This window comes from Halyomorpha halys, unplaced genomic scaffold (genome assembly GCF_000696795.3).
Source record: "Halyomorpha halys isolate HHAL.00 unplaced genomic scaffold, Hhal_1.1 Scaffold71.1, whole genome shotgun sequence".
In the NCBI taxonomy this organism is placed as follows: Eukaryota; Metazoa; Arthropoda; class Insecta; order Hemiptera; family Pentatomidae; genus Halyomorpha; species Halyomorpha halys.
In genome coordinates, this window is record NW_027107476.1 from 561502 (window position 1) to 585563 (window position 24062).

The 24062-nt window shown below is 29.9% G+C and overlaps 1 protein-coding gene across 2 annotated transcripts in view; it reads left to right on the top strand.

Annotated features, from left to right (window-relative positions):
- Positions 1–24062, top strand: part of LOC106692764 (uncharacterized) — a 152578-nt gene that overhangs the window by 79983 nt on the left and 48533 nt on the right. The gene's annotated exons all lie outside the window — the stretch shown is intronic.

Below are 24062 nucleotides of genomic sequence, written 5' to 3' on the forward strand. Positions count from 1 at the left end.
ATAAATATTAATCTCTAAAGCACTCGTTTTCCTTATTGATTTTTTATTCAAGTAATGTCGAAAAAAATGATATTTTTTATTCAGTAATCAAGATAAATAAAAATTACTTGTTATTTTTGGATAACGGATTATGAGAGTATCTTTATTACACGAGACAAGTTAATGTAAAATGTCATTAGAGTGCTACCAATGGGTAGTTTCTCTACACGCCTGTAACACTCCAATTTAACTTAGATCAGATTTACTAAATGCATTATAATGTACAGTTGTAAATAGCAATAAATAAATATTAAAAAAAAATTCTTAAAAATTTAATTTTAATTTTCTCTGTTTGTATTTAGAAAGCTAGTATTAATTTCGTATTCCTCAAAATAACAATGAACACTTTAAAATAGGTTATTTTTTTAGAATTTTTAGTAATATTATACCATATTACAGCTTATCGATATTATATTATAATATATTAGATGTTATAGTATATCATACCAAGTATATACTTTAAATTGAGCTATTATTTTTGGAATAATAAATTAAGATATCCTTAATAATTTGATCCATGAAAATATTTGCCTGCTTTTACTTTTTTTTTTTTACTAATCATAAAACTTAATTTGCATTATTCCATTATTTTTGGTATAATTCTGGAAGTCTTTCAACGCAGACGTGGACTCCCAAGTGTTTGTCTTGGCAATAGCCGTTTCGAAACTAAACTGGTTTATAATATAAACTTTTAGTCTCAACTGTTTTTCAATCAAGCTATAGGCAAAAAAAACCTGCTAACGAAGAAAAGGACTTCATTAAGAAACATTATTAAAAAAATTATAATTCAGAAATTAAATCTTTTAAATAATATTTGGATTATGGTTTTTTAATTTATTTGTAATATATATTTACTACTACGTTCCTAATTATTAATAATAAAGAAACTAACTTAGTCAATCTGCACCATTTCTAGAACTTCTTATTTCCTCATTTTAAATTTCGGTTGTTCCAAGAAACTATTACCCATTAAAAATTTATTAGCACCAAATTAAAATGAAATTTAAAAAAATATTTTCGAAAATTTATTTAAAAATTATACAATAATTCACTATAATATGAAATTATTCTTTCATAACGATATATAATTAAGATATTAGTGAAAAGCTGCCCATTCTCCATTTCTAGAAACCAAAGTGTCGATCTAATTCAGATTAAGCCCAGATCTAACGATTCAATTTTTTTATTATATTTATTTAATAGATTAATAAAACATTTATTTAGTAACTAATAACGATTGTCACATCAACGTCATGGTCGTAGTCAGATATCTATGATACGGACGGTTTCTGCTCCGTTCCTATGGGTCTTATAATGATTTTAAACAAGAAGTTTTGCTCAATAGCCTATTTACGAAAAAAAAAAAAAAAAAAAAGAAGAAGAAGTTTTTAAATGAACTGGTAGTTGTTGAAATCAGCGCGTTGAAAAAAACAAACTCTTTAGTTTAACGTCAGAAAATAAGTAACACGTCAAAATTTTGCCGATTCATACAGCTTAAGGGGGGAAATACAAGATAAATAAATGAAAATAAATCACAATACATCTCACATCAGCACTGATAAAAGGCTCATCTCAACACTTACTGGAATTAAGGAATGTTATTAAGAAAGGAGTTGGAATGGCGTGCTACCTCTTGTTGATTGATATTTTCTAGGTTGTTTATATTAAATGTATATCCTTTAGACCGCAACGTGTAAAAAATTGATGGTTCAGTAATTTATTGCAGCATGAATATTTTTATTACAGTAAATACTACTATAACAACATAACTAAAAAGTAATTTTCTGATAAAATAATTTCAAAGCTTTTTAAGTCGAAAAACTCGATGTTTCGAATGAAATCCTGTTATTCTAAAACGTAACTCTTTAACTCGATTTAAGAACTCAATAATTCGAAATGAAAATTACAATTGGATAAACCCTTGAACTCCATAAGACGAATTCGGTGTGTCAGGGACTCGAAGTTTACTTCTACGAAAGCTCATTTCTTTTAAGATAATACCTGTGTTTGCTTATACTGACAAGTTACTGCTCGTGTCCCGTGACAGTCTCTTAATAAAAAGACAACGTCAATGTTTACCTTTTGGGTTAATTAGTTTCTTACACTTCTGTGCTGTGTCAATGAATCAAGCAAATTTGTTTACATTTTTTTATTTCTACACATATCTCATATAAGACTCAAATAAAATTGTCAGTGAATTCCATAACTCAAAACATTCATTATATCGAATATTCGATAACTCCAATTTTTTTTTTCATCCCAGACAGGGGCAATGAGTGATCCTATAGGTAATCAACTTTTTTGAACTAGTCTTTTTACAAGTCTTTTTTTTCTATATAAACCACAATGCCTCTCCATGAAATATGTAATTTGATGTTACGTTCCATGGAAGCAATACTCGTGGTACACACATTCCGTTGACAGGAGGGGGAGTATACGATATCAGCAAGTACATCCGCAGAGGGTCGGGAACAAAGCTATGCATTCGATAACGTTACCCAAGAGAGTGGAAAGTTACCCATCAACTGTTCCTAATTAAGTCCATACCTGTTCCACTGCTCCGGCTCTATAAATCGGTGGAAATTTCCATTATATCTTAAATAGGTTCTGCTCTTTTATAAGATCACAATAGAAATGCTTTTTGTATAAACAATTAAATCACGCCACTTTTCTTCACTCGGGAACGTTTAAAGTAAATTAAACTTCTATGACTTCCGTTATTTTTTATCTAAAATAGATCAAAAAACTAATAGTTGCTTATTAACAATTTTTTTTTTTAATTCAATCAAGTTAATTAATTTTTCCAATCTTCTTTTAACTATGGGTTCTTTGATTCAGTGCTATTTCTCGAAGCCCTTATGTTGTAATTACGAAAAAAGTAATTTATTGTCAGTTTGGTTCCTGTATTTTTTAAAATATATATACACATGTATATTAAGTTAAATAAAAAAAAAATATGTAACTAAAAAATATTATATGAGTTATGCTACAAAATGATAACCCCATTTCTATTCGACAGGGATAAGTGTCCAAGAATATTAAAGAATACTCTAGGCTAGAAAGTCATAGATTTACAACAATAGGTAAATTGTTGTAAGCGTGATTTGATGGAATTTATTTTAATCCTCCAGTTTTGAAACCACACTCCAATGGTTGTGAAATAGAATTAAAGATTTTAGGATACAATTTATGGGTCATTATTTACTTATAAGCATGCGTCATATGCAAACGTGGTTAGGACAGTATTGAGATTGATTGGGATGTCAGCTGTATAAACTTTGTGAAGGATGGCACCAAGAATACTACCCTGAGGTACTCCTGATTAAGGAAAGAGGGATGAAAAAGCAATATTTTGATTTACATTGAATGGACTGTAAGTGAGATAGGAACGGAAACGGGAAAGCTAAATTCAAATAGGAAAAGAAAAATTCTGAAACGGGAAAGTTTTATCTTGTCCCACCCACTTCACAGGTTGGACTTTACATTCCCTCACTGGACGCATTTTTGAAAAGGTGTATTTCGAAAACAACGAGTATATTCAATTACATGCTACAGATATATCAAGTGATATAACCTAATTTATTTCAAATACCTAAATACAATTTTTTACTACAGAATACTCTAGATATATTAATATTAATGCATGCGCTTAACGTATAACTTATAATAACAGGACTAAATAAATACTTTGATTTCTATCAAACAAATGGTTCCTTTTGGTCATACTCTTGCAGTGATGTTGTGTCATTGTCGTACAAAAGCGGACTGTAATTTCAATTTTTTATTAAAATGGATTTATTGCCTGCTCCCGGGTTCTGTTATTTAATGATTCACTTACCAACATTTTCTTTTTGTGAATATTAAAAAGGTCTAATAACCTTTAGAAAGTCACTAACCGTCAAATGAGTCTATTATTAGATAAAATCGATCAACGCTAGCTAGACCAGGGCATCCAAAACTCAGGCCAGGCTGAATATTTAGTACAAAACGGGAACAAAATGTATTTATATATTTGTTATATTATATTTAGTAGTTATATTTCATGTATTTTTAAAATTTATTTAATCTAAAAAAAGGTTGTAATATAATAAAATATTTATTTATAATATCAATTGTTATGTTTATATTAACAATGATCATCAAAGTTTTATTTAATGGCCCTTTTTCTAAAAAAAAAAAATGATCAAATGACCAAAAAACGATTTTGGGACATGCTACTAAATACTAAAGAGGACAGTAAATCTAAGAAAAAAAGGATGTCATTTTTCTATTTCACGAACAAATAACGTAAAACGAGTGAATTATATTTGGATAATAATCAAGAAAATGGCAAAAACATCAAATGAATGAAGAAGTATTAGTTTTAAATATTTTTAATCAAAGCTTTAGCACCTTCAGGAAAAATATATTAATATAAATAATATTTTAATAATTATTTAAGTACAAAACCTCCCACCATATCTCAATAAAAAGCACTACCTATTGCTATACTAACATTTATTATTTCCAAAACGTTATATAAAAAAAATAAAAGAAAAATTATTTGAAGTAATTAATTTAATAGTCCCGAAAAAGATTGAAACAAGCGGATTTTTTTCTTTTTTTTATTCGATTTTTGAATTCCAATGACTTAGGAAACTTAAAACCCAATATTTTGAGGGTGTTAAATTTCCCTTTACTACGTCAATTAGATTCGTTATTGAATATTATTACCCAAAAGCACAGAATATTAAACATTAAAATAAAGCATTTGCACACATTTGTCCTCAGGCAGCCCGCATTGTAGCACTGTCAATGAACTTCACCAGCGTTTCAGATACATTTTACGTTTATCTTGGAATAAAAAATGTCCAGATCAGAATGCTAAATAATGTAGTATTCCTTACTTAAAAATTTACATTAAGCTTAAAGTTTTATTTTTATTCCTACATTTATTATTTATCATACATTCTATTTTTTTTTTAGTTTATATAATATTTTTATTTATATGTTTTTACGTTCAGCAATGTTTTTGTGTGAAAAATTTATTTTCAAGAAAAAATTGAATTTATTTCACATCCTTATTATTATAAATCAGAGATTAAATTGATAAAGCTTTATATATTAACTGTAACTTAGAATTCTTCTTTTTAATTAAACTTCACAATACATTTCAACTTAGATATAACTAATTAATTCCCTTTCTGTGTCTTAATACCTGATTGAAATGGAACACCTCTTGTATCGTGGTCATTATTAACACGAATATCATTGCATCATGAAATAAATATGCTAACAACCGCATTCATCGAAAGTAGTTTCATGTTAAGCGCAACACTCTAGTTTGTAACAATAATTAACAGTACATAACACATTCGGTTCATTAATATTACTTATTTCATAATTCTTAGTAATTAACTAATTTTAAGCCATATTAGCTCTAATATCTTTGGTTTGCAGCAACAACTGAATTAAAAGTAAAAATTTCAGGTCCTAAGGAAAATGAATTTGAAAAACAGTTTGAATGCGGATGATACATGCAGATGATATACAATTCAAAATACTATTTCATTTTTATTATTAATATCTTAACGATGAATCACACAAGAAAAAAATTCAATAATAATAAGGTTATTCATAATATTTTATCCATTTTAGTTCGGAAATAGAAAGCTCAAAAATTAGTGACTTTTTTAGTTTTGATAAGTACATGTATTTCATTGAGGAGTTAGTATCTCACAAAAATCTACGATTTATAATGATATATCGCAATTCAGATTTTATCATGCTTTTCTTATATTAACGATTTAATTAACACTGTCAAGATTTTTTTTTAGAAACTGTCTAAACTGAATCGTTTTGATACCAAAACTGTAGCAAAATGTTCTAGGATTAAGGAACGTTGTTTAAAAGGTTAAGAATATGATGACAAATATTACAATTTTTATAGCACTATAGCAATAATTACAACCATTAACGTAATTATTTAACTTTTTTCGTATGCTTCACAAGTATGGAGCTTCATTACTGCGTAGATCATAACTCTCTACCATAATAACCTCGCCAGGAAGTATATATAAGTAATAATCTCATGCATTACGAAGAAGTAATTTTCAGTGATTATTCGTCTGTAGTTTGTATTAAAAAAAACTTAATTTTATCATTAAAATTCTTTTTAGGTTTATCCGTATGTTACGTGAATCCCAGTTTCTCTTAGTGCTACTTGGGTTTCGGTATCTTATCCTCGTATCCTTGACCGTACCCATTCCGTCCATAAAGTACCTCAGTCAGAATTAACAACTGCCCTTTAGGGACTTTGATGTTTGCTAAGATCAAACAGGTTTGGTGGATTTTAAAAAGTTGAGAGAAAGCCAGTGTTGCGAAAATCGTCCGGCCGAGGGCGCCCGGTCCCTCCCACCAGTGGGCGTGGTTACGAAACTTCATCGACTGCTGCTTGCCGCTCTAGCATACCCTTACGCCGGCAGAATGATATTTGGTATCGATAATGTTACAGTATTTTTGTTCATCTCAACAACAATAATATGTTTTTGAAAGTCAAAAAAGAGACAACTATTATTGCTTTATATATGGGAGATTCCAAAACAAAAAAATAATAATAAGCACTTCAAATTATAGCAATGAGCAACTCAATATTTTGCTAGATTGCTGACCTCAGAGATAACATCTCACAGTCCTAAAAATATGAATCAATTAGATATTGTTAACACATAGTCGACTTGGATGACAAGCCACCAGAATGACTTTACCAAGTTTTTGTAAAAAAAAAAAAAATTCAATATTCAAAAACATTTTATTCAAATACCATCAGAGATAAGCAAATGTACATGATCAACCTTCCCCGTTGTAATATTGGTAAAACTAAGTTTTTGGGCGTCCTGAGAATTTCTGATCATTTAAAAGCTTTCTTTATTGCACATCCAATCAACTAATTTTAAGTTATCGCAAATTTTTGTATGAAGAAGTTGAACCTTAATTAAAATTTAGAACTCTGAAATACCCTTCTATCTACCTACTGCCTTATGTTTTTTAATCTCTTATTTCCGACTAATTTTCTTCATCTAACACTGATAGAAGTTATCATGAATTAATTCTATATTAGTAGGTGTACCCCAAGGATCACTGCTCGTTCCACTATTCTACATGACATTCATACAGGACATTAGAGTTCTAAAATTCAAGAGTCATATGACAATGACATAGCAGTCTTAGCAAGCTATCAAAATCCAGAAAAGATCTAACAACAGGATCTAATAAAATTATATGACTGATGCAAACTCAGGAAACCCCAAATAAATTAAACGGGACCTCCAGTTTTACTTGATAATACACAGATTTCGCGAACAGGTATTATAAACTTGTTTTATAGTAGTTTAATCTTGGTCTGATATTCGATCGAAGAATTAACTTCAGTCCTCCTATCAAGGAAAAAAGAAAAAACTAGCTCAAGGAATAAAACTTCTCTATTAACTCTTTTCGAAACGTTCAAAACTAAAACAGAAATTGAACACATAACTAACTTACTGTAACCTATTTGGAAGAATTACATATATTAGAGACTCTTATTAGTAGGACTCACATTAGTAAACATCAAATTATAAGGCAAAGCATAAAATAACTATGACAAAATATTTCGGTAATACAACAAAATAAGACGAGCTAAAAAAAAACAACATAAATTATGATAATAATAAAAACAAATGTAATAAAACTATCACAAAAATTGCATTGAAAAAATGAATAGATTTGAGCGATTTTTATACAATGATAAACGGTATCTTGTGGTATATCAATCTAAAGTTTTTATTCCATTTCGAGCTGAACTAAATTTAAAACTGAGTTTTATGTAGCAAGATTTGAGTTTTAAAATGACTTCACCGAAAATTGATTTTTAATGTATTTAGGCTAGGATTAAACAAAGAATAATAAAACAATATAGTTTATCTACAAACCGAAAATTATAATTGCAATCTTCAGCGTCCTTTAATAGAACATTTTTAACACAATTTGCTACAATAGGAAGTTTTATTGGTACTTTTATTGTCCTCTGCTTAACCCTCTATCCGCAACGAGAAATCTCTGAAAATACAATGATTTTCTAGAACAAGGAGCGTTTATACGTTGTGATTCGTTGGAAAAAATAAATATGACATATTGTGAATAGCACCCATATTAAAGGTACAGTATTAAGTCCTTGGAACTGGAGAAAAAAAAATGTCCTAGTCTCAATTATATAAAATAAAATAATTTAGTTTTGTCATTATGTATTATACACAGTTCAAAATTATAATAGTGTTTCATTTGAAGAGATATGAATGTTATATAAAGGTTATATAAGGGAGGGGACTGTCACGTCGATTGGGTGAAGGGTGCCTAACTTCTACTTCTATGCCCTCTCCAATACTTTTCTCATTCCAATACTTCGATAAAGCCTCTGCTTTTACTTGCCAATTTTCTTTTCTTAAATTGAAAATAAATTCTTTCTTTATTGGGAATGTAAATATTAATTTAAAAAAAAAAAAGTGAGGAGAATCTCTTGGAACGGGAAAATTACCAAAATCTAAAAAATAAACTTGTAGATTACAGGCCGTTGAACTCGTTGCACATAAATTTATTAGGAAAATACTTAAAATATATCAAATAAAGATTCCAGAACACTATTATATAGTTACACAATACAGTAAATACACTTTTCTCTTGTATCATAATTATTCTATTGTAACATAGCAATTCAAAAAAAAAAAAAAAAAAGATTCATCAAAGAGCGTAATAAACTTTAATTCATTAATAATGATTTGTTAATTTATAATTGATATATTTTTAAGGTACATAACTTACTAAAATGTTAGTTAAAACATTCGTTCCAAGCAGTAAAAATAGTAAAACTTCATGTAATTAGAGAATTAAAAAATCCAAGTTGTTCTTTTTCAGTAGTGCATTACAAATATTCTTCTAGGAAAAATTTAAGTAAATCTTAATTCCCCAAATATTGGATGTAATGGAGAACTGCCTTTTCAACATTCATCGATTCGAATGAAGATATAATTCTTTAAATTTAGAATCTGACTTCTCTAGTTCTTCAGGTACAACAAATAAGTGGCAAAGAGTTTCTTTGGATATAAGGATGGTAATATTTCCCATCGATTTTTTTCCCTGCAATAATTATGTTTATGACAGGCGACAATATCATCACTTCTTGAATTTTCAAGAAAACAAAAGACTGAATCGGCTCGTTAAGTATCGAACACACAAGTCTTCAAATTGACGAGATTCAATTCCACATTAGGTATTATGTTTCGCTGCACGAGATTTCACTTCGTAAATGTTACTTAGTGTGCTAAAATATGCGAGGGAATAAAATAGACCGCTCCTTAAAGAACGTTTTGTCTCATTCTGTCCCGAAAGGGTGTTATGGGTCTTAACTAAGAGTTTAATATCCACATGCGTATTCCTGGGTCAAGAGCAGCGAATCACATTTTGTTTATAACTTACAACCATTTAAACACCTATTTTATAATTTCAAATTTATCTTTTTTTCAAAGCGGGTTTTTCTGACTGTTCTGGTCGAAAATCAAAAAATCCATATCAGGTTCCTGTCCAAAACTATTCTTCCACCTGGTCAGTCCAATACTAAAGTTGTGGTTATATTTTAATTGGTTTCATTGGCCGCGGAACCGCAGTAGTCTGGAGTTGGCTAATAAGTTACCACACCTCAATTAAGATTTTTAGTATAATTAGGACTTAAAAAATGATTAATTGGGAAATTTTACTTGTTGATAAAGGAATAGGCGAGTTGAAGAACCCTGTAAGTCTCTTTTTGGAGACATTTAAAATTTGTCCGGTTTTCATCCCGCTGCGATAGACACAGGGAGTATGAATCAATAAGTCCGTAGTATTTTCGTTGTTATGTAATCGTTTCTAAGTTATTATTTGATTGAGAAACCATTCAACTCTATGAATCTGGGTTTTCCCTCCTCACTGGGGCACTGAGGACCGGTCCGTAACCGGAATTCCGGTTGAAAACTTGTACGCGAATTGAGACAGTGTTAGAGATGTGCATTTTGAGATTGTAACAGTTAATTGATAATTATTATCTTCCTATTTTTCGTAAATTAGATTGATTTTACAAATCCCATAGACCAAGTAAATTTAGATACCATAGCAAGTTTAATTATCTAAATTGGTTATGTGAAAGATTTTAATTATTAATTGTCGTTTTGAGATTTTTTGAAGCATTACGATTGGTTATTGATTTATCTTTTTTTTTTTCTTGTATCTTATTTCGTATTTAGTATAATATGGAATTATTAAAATCACCGTCTGAAACACTTTACATACTTGGTTACACTCAGTTATAAATATTAATAAACTTTTTGGATAGATCAATAACCATTCGTTGAGCATTTTAATAAAAAAAGTCGAAATCCAAAATAATGCGTAATTCTAGCAACATGAACTTTTGAAAAATACGTAGTAGAAGTCAAAGTTCATTTTCGTCTTTAGCACACCAAATAACAAAAATATCAAATAAAATTTCAAAAAGTTTCTTTTTGTAGACCTGTATAATCATCATAGCATAATGAAAGGAAAAAACAAAACAGTGATCGCTGAATTAATAAGAAATCGTTTTATAGTACATTAATAATGTTTTTGTAAAGTAACAAAAAAAAATTCAATTATATTTATCGGTATAGTTTGCAATTCCAAAATCATAGAATAATTTTTTTGGTTAGATCTTTAAAACTGCATCATTGCACAGATCGTATGATGATATTAAGGAACGATAACGATTATGACATCTTTAATTATGGTTTGCTTTCCCTTGCGGCATCGCCATCACCCGGATGTATCTCAATTACATGACCATCATTCCATATCGCCCATCATAGGACAGATATCGTCTAATTAGTGAAAGCTGTTTTATAGCCATTGTTTCATCAAATTCCATAATTTTTTTTTTAGAAAATATCATCATAACTCTTCCACTTTACTGCATGAGGTTTCGGCTTACAGACCCCTCAGTGTATCACTGTTCTCCACCAATCTTCTTTTTTGTTCTTAGATTAGAGTCCTCTTATGGAACTTTAGAAAGCTTCTTTAACGATTGATCCATTTGATTTCTGCCCTGGCCTGATAAGCAAACTAAAAAAAATCTGGCATTCCTAGAAGATGGCCAACCAACCTTAGTTGGGATTCCTCTATTCCTCTGTTTTGTAGTTATACATCAGTTTAAACCTGTTCAAGCCTGACCCCAGTAATGGGGATATATTGGGCTGATCCACATTACTTTTCTGTATTAATTTTCATATTTTCTGTGAGCTATTCTTTTCCCTTAACTTACCCATATACATTAAGGTGTTGAGACAGCCTCGATCCATTTCTTAATATCCTCTCCGTGTGTTGTCAAAATCCTGACTTCATCAAGAGTGATTCCTCAATTCCTTGCAAGATTCGAAATGGGGTCCTCCCTCTTGGACCTCGATCGTCTGTGTGGTCGGTTTTCCTCTGCCTTTGCTTCCCAAATACTTTGTGGGAGTCTATTGATCAGCATTCTTTGTAAATTTGCACTGTTGTATTTAAAGATACTCTCGGTTTTTGTATTTTTTAAAACACTTTAGCCATTTAATACAATCAACAATCTTTTTTTCTTGTACTACAGAAATTAATATTATAAATATTGAATAAAGATTGTTATATTATAAATATTGAATACAGGTAGAGGAAAGGCAACATACGATAACATAACAAATTGGCACATTGGCAAGAACCTTTTTACACGTGTCTAATATTTGTCGAACTTGTATTCCCAAAGAAAGTTTCATTGAAATCGATTATCCCATGTGCGTAAACTCTCATAGTAGTAAGTAAAATGTAAGTTATTAAGTTGCCGATTCAATATTTTTCAAAGTAGTATAATGTGAATTTCATGTCAGTCGTTCATCAATTTTGAGTCTCAAGTCCATTTTATCTTGGTTTTCTTTTGATAACAGAAGCCATATCCAAAGCAACTAAATTTATGTGAATTATAATCAACATTGATACTGAAAAAAACATTGTTTTTTCTAGTTTGAGACTAGACTTAACAAAAAGAAATTCCAAAAACTAAAGTTGACAAAAAAGCCAACACTGCTTATCACAAAATGAAACTTAGCTTTTTTTTTTGTTAGTTATGAATAGTTACATAATACACGAATTTATAAAAGTTATGAATATACGAAATCTGTATAGTAGTTCGTAATAACGCTATCTAAAGCCAATCGTGAGAAAATCTTGATAAATTTCCCCAATTACGGGAATGGTATTGGAGCGGCACTTGAACTTGGTTGGAGCTAAAAGCAGTGATTGTTCCATTCTCCCTTGATTGGGTTAGCGGTGGACCCCCGAAATTAATCTTGACCTTCCTGTAATTGATTGCTACCCACTAAATAACCCGCTTTTCTGCCCTAGTTGGGATGAGTACTTAAAGCCATTAAATTCAATCGGACAACGTATTCTATATTTGCATTTATTTCTATCTAGAATGAACTTTTGGCCTCTTCAAAGAAGTACTTACAAACGCTCAATACAACGTTATGTATACAATTAATCCGTTGTATACGTTATGTATGTATACAACGGATTAAAAAGTTCATTTTAATTAATTCGAATTTTTGATTTAAAAAAAAAAATCATTGAAGACAAACTGATTTCCAAAATAACATTATATTCATTATTCAAATATAAAACATTCCTATTATTAGTTTATGCTTCGGAACACAGGTTCACATTTCCGAAACTAACATTCAACAATTTAATTTTCTCACCAATATTATTGTAAACATTTCATAATTAAATTTTTAAAAGATGCATTATAAAACAATATGTAATTATGACTTTAATAACTTATTATGAAGTGTAAGAAAAACAGTAGGGTGGTGCTCCTAAAAATGCCGTTTTTGTCTGTAATGCAGCTCAAATGAATATTTTTTGATCTGATCAACTTTCATATTTTAATATACATCATCGACTACTATTTAATTCATAATTTAATCTTGGAATCACTGAACAGCGTGATTTTAAGTTATCATTAATTTGGTCTGTCAGCAGTTGTGTTAGTGTTTTGTTAGTTTCAACTGCCTGTGTCAGAAAAATAGACATACCTTGGCTAGATTTTGCAAGATGATATTTAATCAATTTCCTTGCCTTTTAGGGCAAGGAAGATCCTATACTGCAATGCGCTTCTTCGCCAGGACTCATTTCATTTCTGTTCCGCGATCTGATTCTCAGTCCTTTGTCAAAGTTTAAATTTCTAGCTCAAACGTCTTAGACTTGTAAGTTTATAACGGTTGCCAGTCTAGAATCTCTGGCAGATCTTTTTCATAGCGTTTTCCACCTATTTCGGAATTATGATTTACAATCTTAGAGCCGTATTATGGAGAGCTACTTGTTAAGTGTTCATGCTCCTCATTCGTTTGTTTATGGTGAATCCTGAAGATTAGGTGCCATCAAGAAAACAAATAAGAATTTGGATTTTGCTTCATCATACTAATATATTATTTGTTGGCTGAAAATTTGTTTTCTGATTTTTTAAACTTTTTGTGATTTGGATTTTCAAAAGGATCATTGAAAGCGATTTGTAAGTTACCTAGCTTTACATAGAATTTATTTATCTCGTTTTGAAAGGAAACAAAATAAAATATATTTTTCAAAGACAATGTTTGCAATAAGACAGTAAAAAAATCTGTAGATTCTTTGCTTTTTTAAAAAAAAAAATTGTAATTTTAGGCTAAAGATCACTGCCCAGGGGGCATAACTACTTAATTACTCCACCTAACTTAATGACTGCTAATTATCTTTATAAAGTAGTTTATTATATCAATATCTCGAAATAATTACTAAGTTTCACAATATCAGAGAGAATGTATGATCGTTGCAGGCCTCAAGGATACACTGATCTCAAAAGATAAGATATTAGGCAACTCTTAAATGACTCTAGTCATGTTGAAAGTAATGCATCTTGGTTAGAAGGTTAAATTGTTAATAACTATTCATTTGTTTATTTATAATCAAATTTTAATAGTTAACTAGAATAATTTTTACTTTGTCATTCCCACTGTTCTGTATGGACGTGAGACGTGGCCTCTTACACTAAGGGATGAACAGCGTCTTAGGGTTTTCGAAAATAAAGTATTGCACAAAATATTCGGATCGAAAAAGGATGAATTAACGGGAAAATTTAGAAGATTACACAACGCTGAATTATGGGGCCTACATCCGGTAAATATAATTCATGTTGTAGCATTGCGGCGTATAGGATGGGCGTGTAAGGTTGTAGGACTTAGTAACTAGCGGGTCACTAAAATGTTAATAAACACTGAATCAGTAGGTAAACGTCCGAGGGGTAGAACGAAACGTATATGGGAGGATTGCGTTAAAACTGATTTCGTGGAATTGGGTTTGGAGTGAATAGCGTTTGGTGGTATCGGCATCGAACCTTCGGGTTCCTTAGGCCTTCCTTATTATTACTGTGACTTCAGAATTCAATTTTAATAATGTAAAATTACTTTGAGGTGCTCTTATATTTCCATAACATATTTCTATATGTCGAGGTTATTTCATTTCACTATTTTTTTTTTTTGTTTATTATTTTTATATATAAGGAGTAACTGTATGGATACTGTTTATGAGCATTAGCTTTTAGACTAGGGTGTAACCAAATGTACAGATCCAAACCAAACGGATTATATTTAGAATCATTAACGAATTCAACAAGACCAATTGGAAAGCAAATGATGTATTTTTTCTCATTCTAATTTGCAGAAGGTCACTACTATTTGTCCAAGAACTACTAAAAATTTACTAATTACCTTATTAACAGCAGAAGGTTTCATTAATGACCTGTATGATTTCATTATTTAGTTTGAAAAAAAAAATGATTATGGCCATGAGTTTTAGAAGAACATCTCGTTCCTTTTCTATGCATCTAAATCACACTGTTGTCAACAGTTAAACATGGTTATCTTTAGCTTGAAGAAAAAATGTCCATAATATTAATTGAAAATCCATTAGAAAAAGATTAAATAGTAACAAACTTGAAATAATCTTATCAACAAGGGAGTGAGAAGCTGTATGGCGTTAGATTATATGATGTTCAATTTGGTTCTCATATTTGTACACTTGATTAACTCAACCTTATAAATTATTAAAAAAAACAACAAAAAAAACAATTGAATGAGTTATAAAAGCTTACTTTTATAGTCATAATATATATCGGTAAGTGGTTGATTCCCAAATTTCTCAAAATTGTATTTAATCATTAATTTAACATTACTACACAACAATTTACTGGTAAAAAAATATTTAAATATCTGTCAGTGTCTTTCTTATTTTTATTCTACTTGGCTCAGACATCAAATATGGTCAAAATAAAACGTATCTGAAAAGCAGGATTTGACTAAAAGCTTCTTCTGGGTCCTGAAGAAAAGCACGTAAGCAAACGGAAAAACTGTTTTGCTGCATGAACAGAAAATATCAATTCTTTGTAAGACATCATGTGTGGGTGGAAGGACATACCCCGAAGTTCAGAGGACAATTGCTTACACCCACGCTGTTTACAAGTCACCACAGCTTTTGTATCTTTGTTATGTTCCAGATAAAGATGTCTAGATGTTCATACAATTTTTTGCAAAAGCATGATGTTTGGTTTTATTTTTACATAAGTTTTGAAAACATTATAGTAAAAGAGCCCTAGAGGAGAAAAAAAGGCAGTTATCTCACCCCAATTTTTTATTACAATAATGAAAATTATGTATAATTACTAGTAAAAATTTATGAGTCTGCCAAGTAGAGGTAGGGGTAATAAAAAATTGCGACTGTCTCAAAACGTTTAAAAAAACTAATTTTTCATTCGGAACTCTATATCTTAAAAAGTAGCAACAACACAAGAAAATCCAAGAGAACATCATTTAAATAAGAGTAAATATGCTAAAATATGAGCCTTAATAGAGATTTACGTTAAATAGTTATCGAAGTATAGCTTTTTAAAAAGAAACATCTCATAAAAATGTTGTACAGAGTGTACTGAAAGATCAGTAGTTAGTGAATTTATTTTGAAAAATCTATATCTCAAAAACCAAACGACGTACAAATGCCTGTTAGCACTCAAATTGAAGCTAGTTTAATGAGCTATAAAGTAGTTAAAGACATTTATCTTCACAAGAGAAGTAGTTTTCATGATATTTGCTAAAATAAATTTACAATTTTCATGTACCAAATTTATATTTATATGCGAATATCTTAAAAATTACTACCCCTACGAAGATACATGTAATAAACTACTTTATAGTAAGTTAAATTTCCCTCATTTTCACATGTCTGGCAGATATATGTACGTCTTATGGTTCTAGACATATATTTTTTCAAAAATCAAACATTTTATCCGAACAACAAGAAATTAACATTTTGTGAATTTATTTTGTCAATTACCATAAAAACTACTATTCATACAAAGATAAAGGTTATAAACTATTTTATGGTAAATTCAACTAGCTTTAATTTAAGAGCTGGTTAACATCTGTACGTCTTATGCTTTCTGAAATAAAGATTTTCATAAATCAAACTTATTGTCTGAACAACTACAAATCAATTTATTTTAGCAAATAATATAAAAACTGTTTCTCCTACGAATAAAAAGGCCATAAATTACTTTATAGTACATTAAACTAGCTTTAATTTGAGTGCTAATAGACATCTATACGTCACATAGTTCCTAAGATATAGATTTTTAAAAATAAATACACTAACTACTAATCTTTCAGTACATTTTTATGAAATATTGCTTTTTAAAAAGTTACCATTGAACGATAAATAGCTCTATTAGGGCTAATATTTCAGAAAATTTACTCTGCTTTAAATAATGTCCTCTTAAGTTTTCTAGAATTGTTTGTAATTTTAAAGAGCTCCAAATAAAATAAAAATTAATTTTTTTTAACGTTTTGAAACAGCTGCCATATTTTATTCCCCCTACCTATACTTGGCAGACTCATAAATTTTGACTAATAATTATACGTAGTTTACATTAAAGTAATAGAAAATTGGGGTGAAATAACTGCCTTTTCTTCCGGGCTCTTGTACTATTAGGCTAGGTGAAGGAATCTAATCTCTGCTTTAATATTTTAGGGTGTGGTCACCTACATGTACTGTTTAAAAATACAAATCAACCTCTTCTTTCTTTTTCTAGCGTAAATTTTTCAAAAATTAAATATTTCAACTAGGAATGATTGTGATTAAGTTGTTATTTTATTATAAGTTTTTTAATTATTTATTTTATTTCTGAATTTGATATAATTTAACTGATATATTTGTAAATATGGTGTAAAAGTACTCTATGATTCCAATTATCATTTTCAATAAATATATAAAAATTTTGACGCATTGTAACTACTTTGAGAGTAAGTTTAAAAACATTAAATCTCCAGAGATAAACGGGTCATTTTATTTTATACTTCTGTAAAAATTTCATGAAAAGCCACTTCTATAACAAAAACTGACCATGTGCATAAAATCTTCAAACAACATATATTTTAATTCAGTGCTTATATGCTCCGAAGTTTGATTTCGAAGTGTTCATGAGGAATTTTATAAACTGGCGCAGTTTCCCAACGTACCCATAAACTGCCCTCAACTTAATTATTTTTAAAAAATACAGATTTACTTTCTTTTATATTCTTATGAATCAAAGGTATAAATTTCAGACTTTTCTGACACCTATAAGCGGGTTAAAAATGCAATATTTCTAAATAAGTCTATCAACTGACGATAAAGTAATCCACTTTTACGGTACTCCTTAAGATTTGTACCAAATACAACGTTAAGTCACCTCCGGACCATTATTTTTTAATGAAAATTATATTGGAAATATCAGGAAGTTTAACCTGAAAATAAACTGAATCACTAAAGATACATCAGTTTTAAAAATATAGTTTTATATGAGTGTTGCGTTCATTAGATATAAAAATACAAAAAAAAAAAAATAATCTCGCAGATGCAGTCTACCAAGTTCTCTGCACCTGGCCACGTAAGAAGAAATAAGAAAAAATATATCTGTTCGTCACAGACGTGATATGGAAAAACAGTTAAAACATTCTAGTATGCACGATTCACAAAAACTTAATCGTAACCCAACGCTTTGGTATGCCTCTGCCAATGTACCTTCATCTGAAACCATTCCCACCTGTGTAGAAGTTTTAAAGGATATTTTAATGTCTCAAAAAATAATTAATTTTTTTTTTTAATATTTATTTTTTGCTATTTACAACTGTACATTATAATACATTTAGTAAATCTGATCTAAGTTAAATTGGAGTGTTATAGGCGTGTAGAGAAACTACCCTAAATAAGTAAGGGGAAGCACCATGTTCACGAAATATTTCTAAATTTTCAACTAAATCAATGAAGAGGAAACGCAACTTTATAGGATCGATTTTACACATATTCTTCGGTTTTCTGAAAAATGGCTCTAACAAATCTGGTTTAAGTCAGCACATATCATTTACATAAAACTTTTTCTTTTTTTTTTATTATTTATATATTGCTATTTATAACTGTACATTATAATAGATTTAGTAAATCTGATCTAAGTTAAATTGGAGTGTTACAGGCGTGTAGAGAAATTACTCATTGGTAGCACTCTAATGACATATTACATTAACTGGTCTCGTGGCCATCTTCTTTTCAGACGCCTCGGAGGATTGTCAGGAATGGAAGAGGATGAAAGATTAGAAACTAAGGGGTTTGAGTGGTTAGAGAGTTTATAATGGAAGGAGTGATATCTGGTTCGGCCTAGATCGGTTACATAGGGAACATTAAGGTTTTTATGAATGAGTTTATTTGTGACGTAATAAGGAGCATCAAGGATTTTACGTAGGATTTTGGATTGTAACGATTGGATGCGGGAAGAATTTGATGGTTTGGTGGAGCCCCAGAGCTCAATTCCATATGTCCAAATTGGTCTGATTATTGTAGTGTATACTAATTTTTTGTAATGAATGGGAAGTTTAGAGCGTTTGTCAAGTAAGTGTTGTAGCAATCGGAATCTACGAGCAGTTTCTTGTCGTTTCAGTCTTGTGTGTGGATTCCAAGTAAGTCTCTTGTCAAGATGGAGTCCTAAGTATCGAATCTGTTCAACAGGTGTTAGTGGTGTATCTAGAAAAGATACTGTAGGACAGGAGGGCAGAGGTTTACGACGGAGAGTAAAGGAGATCTGGTGGGATTTTTCATGATTTATTTTGATTCTCCAGTTTTTACACCATTCTTCAATAGATGTTATGTGTGCCTGTAGTGTTTGTGATGCATTATTTACATAAAACTAAATGATGTTTAATATTTCATATTAAATATTATGAATTATATGTTAGTATACGTCGTATAACAATTCCATGCGCTTTTTAAGTATTGCTCGATTAAACTATCTTAAGTCTCCACTTCCCGTTTCAAGCAAAAATTTCAAAAGTGATATAGGACCGTTGCTCCCTGGGGGTCTTAGTGGGGTGGGTCCGGCTAGAAAGGTATTATCCTCATTGAAATTAATTGATTCAATTAGTTTCAAAAAAGCACCTTTAGTTTTGTATTTGAAATGACTTTCATTGTATATAACAAAATAATTTTACATTTTTAAAAGTAATAAAAAATGTATAAATATGAGCTATAAAAGAATTTGATAACTAACTTAGGAAGAGAAATAGAAACAACAGTGATCGCAGAAAACCGAGCATGACTCCCGATTCCAGCCATACCTACACGGGTTTGTTCATATTTTATATTATATTAATAAAGATTTAATGTTTGAAATTTTTATCTTGCAGGGTCATAAGTGAAAGTTGTGTGACGAACGTACTGCATCAGAGTTTTTTGTTTGTACTGCAGTTCACAGCTAATCGTAAAATCTTAAGTGAGCTCAGTTCCTGAAATATACAATATTTAGTTTTCTTATTGAATAAGATAACAGTAGATTTAATAAATAATGGATTTATATAATGACATAACTCATTTGAATATTTTCATTATATTTTTTAATGAAATTGACAGCCTTGTGCCATCCCTGCGGCTTAGGGTATGAGTGCGCTTTGATAGGTTTTTTTTATTTTTCACCATTAGCATACCACTCCATCTTCCTTATCTCCATCTCCTTAGCATATTTTGATTTATTATGCAAAAAGGATTTCCCATCAGTGGAGAAATATTGTTGAATGTCCTTCATAAAAATGTATAACACAGGCAGGTAATCAGGTTAGTTTGTAGGCTGCAAAATATGTTTTTCTTCTGCGCCGTGGAGTTGTAGTTTCAATTGAAAGTTACATTGCTTGTAGTAATGTTGTTTATAAGTTCAGGATTCAATATATAAAAAATTATAAAATAAATAAATAAAACTGTATGATGAATACATTAAAAAAACTATCTGTTTATCTCAGCATAAATCGATCTGTCTCAAAAATCGTACGGAACGATATGGTTAGATGTGAGAAAGCATGTTAATCTTGAGCAAGTGAAAAAAAAAACTTCAATATTAATTTTTTTTATTGCTAATTACAACTGTATTTACATAAAAATACATAAAGCTAATATGAGTTCAGATCAAAATTGAGTGATACAGGCATGTAGAGAAAGTACCCGTTGGTAGTACTCTAATCATGTTTCTACACTAGAAGGTCTCGATGCCATCTTCATTTCAGACGCAGCGAAAGAATGTCAGAAATAGAAGAAGAAGCAAGGTTAGAAACTAGTGGGTTTCGATGGTTAGGGAGTTTATGGAAGGATTGATATCTGGTTCGGACTGGATTGGTTACATAGGGAACATTAAGATCTTTAAGGATGATTTTATTTGCGACAAAGTAAGGAGCATTGAGGATTTTGGATTGAAAGAATTGGATACGAGAGGAACTGGAAGGTTTAGTGGAGCCCCAAAGCTCAACTCCGTACCAATCTTTAACTCTGTAAATTGAGTAAACATTAAAGTGCAATTCAAAGCATAATATTCAAATATAGGGTTATATGTATATGTACAAGTTAAATTTCTTGAACAATTTAAAAAATTTCTTTCGTTAAATGTAAAGATCTTAAAACTTTAATATTAGTCAAAAGATAAATAATTTGATTTTGTTTTACAAATCTTTCCTCTGCAGTTAATGACTTAATGTATTTATTTATTTATTTTTTACCTGTTATTCCGGACATGGTTAAACGGGATTACACTGTAGTATCTAACACTTAAAAATAAATATGATTGGCGTCCAGTACTTATTCTGGATTAAGATTACCATATTTTTTTGGAAACTTTCTGGAATAAAATCTGAACAATTTGCATGAAAATGAAGCGGACAATTTAAGAGTTTCTTTTTTTTAATTTTAGTCGAGAGGACTCAAATGCCTCTCATGATAATGGCGTCAAAACCAAATGACATAATTATGATAGCAGATTCTTACGAAAAGTAAAATTCTGGGACCATTTGTTGGGAATTTGCCGATTTTCCGCACTCTTTGCTCGCAAATGGTCAAAAACCTTTGCGGTATTTAGAGATTCATACTTTGAGGACGCGTCGGATCAAAAATATCCCTAACATAAATTCGTCATTAAATTTCATCTCAGTCCACCCTACTGAACCAACATAAATCACATCAAAATTGTAGAGGTTGGGGAAGATGGGAGGAGTGAATATATATACTGTGACATTATATAGATAAAAGTAATCCGACGATATTTCTAAGAAGTTTTTCTTTTCTCTAATTAAATCTGAAATATAATAAAAGTGACCTTCCTTGTTGAATTAAAATATGTCATTCAGCAGTTAGGTTTTAAATGACTCTAACCACACACTTTCTCTTGGCCATGAACCGGTTCTGATGTAATTATGTAAATGTTTGTAATAGTTTCCTTATAATAGTTTTGGCACGCCATAGTTATAATTTGTTCATAGTTAATATTTTTTATTCACATGTCCTTCAGTAAATAAATATTTGATATTGTTTCACATATCTTCAATTCCATGTATCAGAAAAGTATATTTATATTTGTATATAACTATATTTTCATTGAATTAAAAATAACATTTTCTTAGAAGTATTGTAATAAGCAGATAATTTAAAAAAAAAAGGTTTTCGATGTTATACTTTATTATATCGGTTAATTGCTCCACTCAACATTGTCCAATTTTTTGTACTGAGCTACTGAACCGATAAATTCAGGAGAATGAAGCCCTTCATTCAGATTCATGCTGAGTCTAATAATTAATTAAAAAACAATCTTTCAGAATGGAGACATTGTCAGTAAATCCAAAAACATCCTTAGTTTTTGGACCACCCCTTGCAAAGACATTTTAAAAACCTATTTTTACTTCATAAGTTTCTTATATATTTTCCTAAACTTTTAGCTCCGATCATGTATCAAGATTAGAAAATTTATGTGCCAACACAGTACGAATTTAAGTACCATTTATACTTCAGGAAATTTTGCTTTTTTTTTTCCAATCCTATTAAAACTGAATTTGGATAAAAAAGTCATTCCTAATTTTTAACAAAAGTGATTTTTGAAACTTAAACGCATTCGTTAAAACGTGAGAGAATTGATAAAAATTCATTTATCTTAATTTTAATATCGTTGGTGCCAATATGTATGTTGAGAAAAATATATATATACATATTCCTGATATACGCTGTGAGGAATAGTAAAAAAAATAAGTCTCTGATTTAGAATATTTATATATAATTTAAATGATCACAGAATAGTTAATTTGTTTCAATTATCTTATAAAATGCAGTTATTAAATTTTATATATTTTTTATCATAATGAAACCAATACAACATTTTATTAAATCGATAAAAACGTTCTCTCATTTAAAAAACAATATTAATTGATAGTGATGAAATTGACTTCCTTAAACTTCCTTGTATTTGTAATTAGTAAAAAGCGGTAATGTGTAGGGGAGTTACTCATCATCATCACAATAACAGACATTCTTTTTTTAAAATAAAATATAATCGTATTCAGTTTTTCCTGTCAATTGATAGATAATAATTGCTTCCTTAAATAAACCAAGCAATTAAAATTTTCAGAAGCAAGAATTCTGTAGTAGGTTGGTAAAACTTGACAAGTCTGTATCGCATAATTTAACAGAAGAGCAAAATTTAAATTTCCACGAATTAGAGATGTATATGAAGTATTAGGAAATTGTGAAATAAAGGCATTCTAGTTTTTACACATTTTAATCCAATTTACATATACATATTTATATATATCCAATATACATATAGGTTGACTTAACCTGAACTTAAATGCTTCACCTTAATAACTATATTTACATTGTTATCCAAAACAGTATAAAAGTGAATATAAAATAAAAGCAAAATAAAATTTAGTTCAAACCCTACGTAGTCTTTGGGTGCACTCCTGGCAGAACATAAGGTTGTCCGATATTTCCTTTCCGTCTCACCTTTCCCAGAAGTTTTAGGATGACACCTGCTACAACTCTTTTATCCAAGATATGCTGAAGAAACGTCACTGCACTATATCCCCACTTCTAGTGTTAATGACCGTCCATTGAAGTAGAACACCATAATTTTGGCACACACGATAACATTTCTCTTATGGTGTTATTTCGGTTCAAATAGTAAAGACAGAGGGCCTTTAAACTATTACCACTTCACATGGAACAATCGTAACGTGTTCCAAAATCAAACTATCGCCTTCACAAAACCAAAACCCACTCGTCTAAAACATATCGCACGTGTTTTGTTTTCCCCATAAAAACCATAACACCTCTTGTCTACGCTGATCTAGCCAGTGTTTTTGTTTCACCATGGCAACCGTAACAAGTGGTCAAATGTTTTGCCATACTATCGCAGATTTATTTAGAAATAACAGCCTCTATCTCTTTCTTGTTTGGAGTACAGACCGGTACTCCATTTTTTTTTAAATTATAAAAATTTATTTAGAAATTAATAACTAGAGGAATTAACAAGGATCTGAAAAATACCACTCTTTTCTTGTTTATCT